Consider the following 7889-nt stretch of genomic DNA (forward strand, 5'->3'; position numbering starts at 1 on the left):
GAATCTGAGCTCTCTTCACGGGGAGCTCGAGGCATGGGTGTGTGTGGCTCATGCGGCCTAGCGCTGCGTGTTTCAGGGATTGCCCCCGCTGTTCCGGGGTAAATCGACTCCAGATGAAGCCTTGAGTTGGCCACTTGGCCTCTAGAGTGCTGACGACGGGGAGGTCCCGTCGACGATGCTTGGATACGTAATATTGCATTTTCTTCTCTTAACCTTGTCGTCTCCTGGAGGAGAGTTTGTAGTTGTCGCTCGCTCGCTAACTGCCTTCTTTCGATGGCTTGGCGCCATTCAGAATTATCTTCCTCTCTTCTACCAGATGAACGGCTTTGGGAAGGCGTGGCCATTTTTGCTAGTTACTGAATCAGCGAAAAAGATTCCCACAGACGGCGCCAATGTTGAGGCCTCGTATTCCCAATGATCCACGTAGTTGCCAAATGGATGGACATACGATCTCAACCAATACAAATTCCTGATTCAGCTGTTCCTGCAAAAGGCGTCCGGACAGGGTGTCCGGACACACCCTCCGATGGTTTTGTCAGCCATGGAAAGAGAGATAAAAGCAGTTGGCACAGTTGGCCTTTTACTAGGTATTGAAAAGCTTACCTTCCTCTTTGCGCGAAGGTTCATATATATATCATTTAGAAATTCTCTCTCATTCATAAATGATGGAAGGCTTTTTGGTTTACCATGATGCCACTAGGTGGTGGCAGGGACATCCTCATCCTACGAACGGCTGTCAGAGATCGTGGGAAGTGACTTGTTGTCACTTCTGTCTTTTCACTCTGCAGGCATTGGAATATGAATTGTGACAGGATGTCAGAATGACGTAATGAGGCATGCTTGGTTTGGCCAGTGATCCGGATGCACATATCCGGATAGAATATGAAAGGTCGCCGGATGAGTAATGGCGGTGGTCCGGATATGATGTTTTGCGAGTCCCGTGTGCTCTTATTTCAGGGTGTCCGGATAGGAGAGCGCGCCACGTGTACTCTTGGGGAAATCCGGATGTGGATACTCCGGATAGGATCACGTGCCACGTATCGTCAGGGGATGTGTGCCACGTGTCATCAGGAATGGGTCCCTACAAACTTGACTTGGTCATGGATAACGTGGTCCTTGCAAAGAGTGGCTCACATTGATACAATATCTTGTATTATCTTATTTATTTATCATTATTTTTAAATTTAATTTTCAAAGATGAGCTCACCTTGCACCAATATTTTGTAATATCTTATTTATTATTTTTTTAAAATTTAATTTCCACTAAAGAAAAGTCAAACTAATTTGTTTGAATTTTTTTTCCTACTTTTCATATGCTTTTTTTTTTTTACCAAATAATTTGAAAATGCACCAACTTTTAAATAACTTTTATTACTTTTCAATTGTTTTTTCTATTTCTAGATTTGGTTTTTTTTTTCTCTTTTTTTTTTTACTTTATTTTCCTTTTTCCATAACTTTCTTGAGGTTTAAAGGCAAGGAAAGAAAGTAAACGGGAAATCCAAAATTTCGTATTTGATTTACCATTAAAAAAATTCAAATACAATAAATATTATCTTTAAACTTGTATATTTTCGAAATTTTCACTCTTTATATTAGAGAAAAAAACTATATTTAGGAAAAGGTGAGAGCATTTATTAAGTTTGATTCTACTTTTATTTTTTGTAATTTTTATTCTTTTGTACTTTTTGTATTATTTTCTTTACTTTATACTTTCCTAAACTCTCTAAAATCCAAACAAAACCTTAAAGATAATAAATTATGTTCAAATATATCTCCAAATTTGTCTTTTAAATTTTTTTTTTCTATATAAACAGTAATTTGCAAATGGGAAATTTTCAACACAGTACTTGATTTTAAATGAAACATGAGATTTTACATGATATAGAAATTTTGAATTTTTAAAATGTTTTTTTTTATTTCATTCTCTCAATTTTATGGAAATACCAATGCATAATTTTTCTTAAACATGGTGAGTAAAGAAAAATAAATTTCAAGCAAATTGAAGTATGCCCAATAATGATAGATCTTCCTCTTCTAAACTCATTGGGCTAACTTCCGTATACATATATTAAATAGAGAAATAAAATTACAAGGTAGTAAAAAAAAGTGATAAGAAAGTTATTGTATGTATATTCTCACTTATTCATATGATCACGAATAATAAGATTTTGTTTAACTAGGTGGATGTTTGATAAACAAATATAATAATTTAAAGTGGCTTAATAATTTAATTTAAGTTATTAAGTAAATTAAATATATTTTGTTAAATAATTTAATAACATAATTTAAAGTTAAAAGTACTTTTAAATAATAAATAAAAATAATTTATTTATTTATTTTTAAATCTATATCTTTATTTAGTTTTTTTTTTTTATCATCATTTATCCTAATTATCTCCACCATCTTTTTTATTATTTCACAATCTTCATTGTTACTAGACCTTCTTTACCTTAATTATAATTTATGAGGATAAATATATCAAATTGATGATTTAAAATAAATTTTAAGTTCATTTTATCAAATAACTTTACTACTGAAAATAAGAATTAAATAATAAGTTTTAAATTAATAATTTACATATAATTTCACTTAAAATCAAATTAAGTTATTAAATAATAAGTACTAAGTTTTATCAAATATTTCCTAAGACTTATTAATAAATTAATTAATTTTATTATATTTTAATAAATTAATTTAAAAAACAAGCTAATTATTTAAAAATTGGAATAAGTTAAATGGATAATAATCATAAGTAGGTCGTAATTATATTTAGGTTAAATGGGTTATTCTTGTCATTATTATTTTTTTAAAATTTAAATTTAATATACTTCAACCGACGTGATTCATGTCAATTTAACCATTTTACAAACGAGTTATATTCATATGACAGCGACAAGGAATCCATAGGTCATATTTGGCAGTATCTTCCAAACCTAGATTGGCTGACCTGGTAGAACTTAGCTTGAGCTGTCAAATCAACTTGACTGGGTCATGGATATGGATAACCCAATCCTTGCAAAGATTGGCTCATATCCAACCAAAACATTCATTGTAATATCTTATTTTTTTATTATTTGTTTTAAAATTAGTTTCATCCAAAGAAAAGTCAAATTAATTGACCTGATTTTTTTTTCCATATTTCCTGTACAGAATTATTTTTATAAAATAATTTGAAAATATATAAAATATAAAATCATTTTCACTATATTTCAAGTCCTTTTTTTATTTTTAAATTTCATAGAAAGATTATTCCTATCATTTAGTTTAATTTATTGTATTTTAACTTAATTCAATTCAAAGAATTTATCAAATATGTTATATGGTTGGTATCATTTTACCTACATAGTAAATAGGTATTCTTGTTAAAGAAATTTAACATGATTATTATTCAGATTAAGTAAATTTTATATATTTTTTTTCTTGATATAAAATGAATCAATAGATCATATTTAAATTAAATAACTTTTATGCTTTTTGTCACATGATAAAATTTGTCTTGGTTGAGGATTCAATAAGAAAATAAAAGTAAACATGCATGTGCATCGATATTCTATTCTATCTTTGGAAATAAAATAATATATTTTTAATACTTTTTGATAGTTTTTTGTAAATTTTCAACATCTTCTGATAGTTTTTTCTAAATTGACTAATCAACTCGATGTAAAGTATTCAACTATTTGATGTTGGGGAAATATTTTGAAAAAAAAAATGTTTAAGACAAAAAAAAGGTTGGGTATTAGTTGTTTCGAAGGAATAATATTACTTTAAGAATATAAAAGATATAGTTTATGAAAAATTAAAGTAAAAAAATTGTTCAAAAATGTAAAATAAGAATTAAAATAAGAAATATTTGGAGGGAAGATAATTGGTGAAGATAATAAAGACTAATTATATTACTAAACTTGGATATTTAATCAAATAAAAGACTTTTCAATTTGAAATTTTTCCTTAAGAACCTGTTCCAAATAATCTTTGATGATATAACAAACAAGCATTAGGTAATGTGTTCAAGTTATTTCAAAAGTGAGTTTGAACTTTTGGGGATGAATATCAACATAAAAGACAAAGAAAATAAAGTTGAAAAAGAAAGTACATCTATCACGAAAATAATTTTTTTTTATACTTTTAATTAAAAAAATGATTTATAATTTTTATTAAAAAAAATACAAATGCAATTATTTATTCTTTTTATTAAAAAAAAATACAAATACAAATACAAAAGAGTTAAGACATATCTACCATTTAAGAGATGATACAAAAGTGAAAAATATAAAGGGAAATCATGTTTAATAAACATTATTTAAAATTTTATATATTTTTAAATATTTTAGTTTTATATTAAATAAGAAGGATTAAAATATAAATATTTTATGTTTAAATTTATTTTATATATATTTTAGTTTTTGTTAAACTTTTTCATGGGAAAATTTGACATGAAGGTTAATTAAATTCATGTTCATATTCATATTTGGTTAAACGAGGATACATTAAGTATGATAAAAATATACATCCCAAAATGTACATCTTCTATTATTATTATTATATCTTTTAAACTAGTAAACAAGTTTAGTTTATTTTAACTCCTCGTCTAAACGAATATTTGAGGTTCTCTTTAGAGAATCTTAAAATCAACCTTGTTCTTTGAAAAAAAAAACACCACGTGTGTCATTTTAAAAAACACTTTTTAAAAGCTATACCTAAGAACAGTTTTTAGAGCATGTGAAAGAAATAATGTGAGAAAAAATATAAAAAGAAGGTGGTTTTGAAAATAATTATCAAAGTATTGCTTCTTACTTACATGTACAGAAAAATTTTTTTTCTTTAATCTTCATCATAAAACCAAAATCTTCGATGTTTGTTTTAATATAAAATTTTATACACGAAAAATCAACATTAATAATATTGGTTTTAGTATATAAAATAAAAATGCATCTACCAATGTTGGTTGTAGTGCAAACTTTTATAAACTGACAATGGCTTTTAGTATATGAAATAAGATTGTATATGCTAATGTTAGTTTTAGTGTAAATATGAATAAAATAAAGAACCAACGTTACTAATCGTGAGAGGGAGAGAGCATATGAAGAAATTGGGGAGGAAATGGCAAAGATTACGTCATCTGAGAATTGGGGGAGCATATGAACATGTGAGGAAAGTGACAATTATTTTCAATGCTACCTTATTCCTATAGTTTTTTTTTTCTAAAAAATTATTATTTCCATAAACTCTAGTATTTAAAAGCAGTTTTCAATTATTTTAAAAATAAATTTTATTTAAAAATTTAAATAAAAAGTTTTTTTTGACTTATTTTTTTGTGAAAATATTACATACTTTAAATCGTTTTTAAAATGTTCTATAAAAAACAAATAAAAAATTAAAAATACCTCAAATTTATTTTAAAACTTGATCTCTCAAATTTGTTATAACAAATTGTTTTAGGAATCAATTATCAAAAAACATTTTTCAAAACGAATTTTATCAAATATAAAATTATTCTAAGAAGAGCTCCCAAAGAAGCCTTTAGCTTTCTCTTCAACCATTCCCATGAAATTTTATTTTGAAAGGGAAAAAAATAAATAAATTCGGCTTTATAGATGGATTTCATATTATTAGTTCCACCATTGAATCAACCTTTCTCATTGACCCGATCAAATCACCCAACACAACTTCAACTCAATAATCAATTTCTTAAAATTCAATAATAGTATCGATTACCACAATGTAGTGTAGATACATTTTCTATTTTCTATTTTAAAAAAATAGAATATAATATTATTAATAGTAGAAACTCTTGTATAAATAATAAAGACTTCTCTTAAAAAAATATTACATTTTTTATAAATGGTTTAAAATAATATGAGCATTGACTTAAAATTCAAAAAAAAAATTTATAAATAATTTTTAAAATATAAGATTAAAACTTTATTTATTTATTTATTTATTTTTGAAAGTAAAAATAAGACATGTAATTTATTAAATGTTGAATATTCTATCATTTTCTTAAGTCATGTTTTAGTATACTAGCATTTATTTTGTCTATTATAACAACTATATTAGTATAGAATATTCTAGATATAGTTTGTTAGAATAAGTGCTGAGTTGTACAACCTGGTTTGGTAATTTAAGGCATAGCACTAAATATAGCACTAGGTAGAGCACTCTGCTATATATATATATATATATATATATATAGTACCTTTAGACAATTAATTCAAGCCAATAGAATGAGAAAGTGTTTTTTCTCTTTTCCATTCCCTTCTTGTAATATGGTATCATGGAATCTTTTTTCCATTGCTGTTTCATCTTCTTGCTAAAATGGCTTGTGGTAACAACATGAACTGATTCCAACCACTCCCACCTTTTTTTTTTTCCACTAGTAACATGGCTCAATATGATTCAATCATTTTTTCTTGCACAATGGTGATCATCTTGAATTGGTTCTCATTTCTCATCTCCTCATTGGTCCCAACTATAATACTTAGAGCTGAGCCATGCTCATGGCTCCAATGCCAATCACAAACTTGGTTTTTGTCGATGGATTGATTCTACAACCACCTCCAAATGATCCTTTTGTTGGGGTTTGGTTAAGATGTAACAATATGGTCACTTCTTGACTTCTCAATGTTGTTTCCAAAGAGATCGCTGATAGTCTTCTCTACCTTGATAATGCTCAAGTTGTTTAGGTAAATTTACATGATCGATTTCATTAGAGCAACATCCCACACATTTTTCAGATCAAGCAATAGTTGCACAATTTGTTTCAAGGTTTCCTCGATATCAATACTTATTATACTTATATGAAAATTCTTTGGGACGAACTCAAGAATTTTCAACTCATTCCCATATGTCAATGTGGTGGCATGAAAGCATGGATGGAGTATCAACAACAAGAGTATGTGATGTAATTTTTGATGGGCTTAAACGAATCCTCTATGGGGATGCATAGGCAGATTTTGACGTTTGACCTATTACCCCCTGTTGCGAAGGTTTTCAATCTTGTCGTTCAAGAAGAACGACAACACCTTCGGATCCTATTCATGCTCTTCTCTGATTCAATCCATCTCTCGTCCATGTCGTATCACTAAACAACCAGCTTATTTATTATATTACCATTGTTACTTAGCTACACACTCATTCTCCACTTCTTTTATCATGTCATACACTCCTCATCTTTATCCCATCTCTTTCTTTTTAAGCCATCAAAAGCTTTCCCAACCATACGGAACATTCATTTTGGCCATTATCTTTGACATTGAACCCTAAACCTTTTTCCAAGCTATTGAATCTTAGGTGTGACATGACGCTATGAATGTTGAATTGCAAGCTTTGGAAAACAATGGAACTTGGTCTATACTCTCTCTTTCCCTTGGAAAACACCCTGTTGGTTGTAAATGGGTGTGCAAGATCAAGTTTCGAGCTAATGGTACAGTGGAAAGACATCAAGTCCACCTTGTGGCTAAGGGCTATACACAACAAAAAGGTATTGACTTTTTGGACATTTTTTCTCTTGTAGCAAAACTTGTTACTGTTAAAGTTTTACTCTTTTTGGCTGCTATTTATGACAGGTTTCTTACTCAACTTGATGTTAGTAACACTTTTCTTCATAGTGACCTAATTAAGGAAGTTTATATGATTATTACTCTTGGTTACACTTGTTGAAAATGAGAGACTTTGCCTTTTAATGTTGTTTGTAAGTTGCACAAGTCCATATATGGCTTGAAAAATTGGGATATTTCATCGAAATATCGAGGAAATATCAAATATTGGAGGTGGTTGAAATGAAATCGACCAATCTCCAAAAAAAAAAAAAAAAAAGTGAAATATCGTCGATATTTTGGTCAAAAAATCGAAATTGGCTACACATGCGTGAGAACCCGAAGTGAATATCG

The sequence above is a fragment of the Vitis riparia genome, chromosome 15 (genome assembly GCF_004353265.1).
Source record: "Vitis riparia cultivar Riparia Gloire de Montpellier isolate 1030 chromosome 15, EGFV_Vit.rip_1.0, whole genome shotgun sequence".
NCBI lineage: Eukaryota > Viridiplantae > Streptophyta > Magnoliopsida > Vitales > Vitaceae > Vitis > Vitis riparia.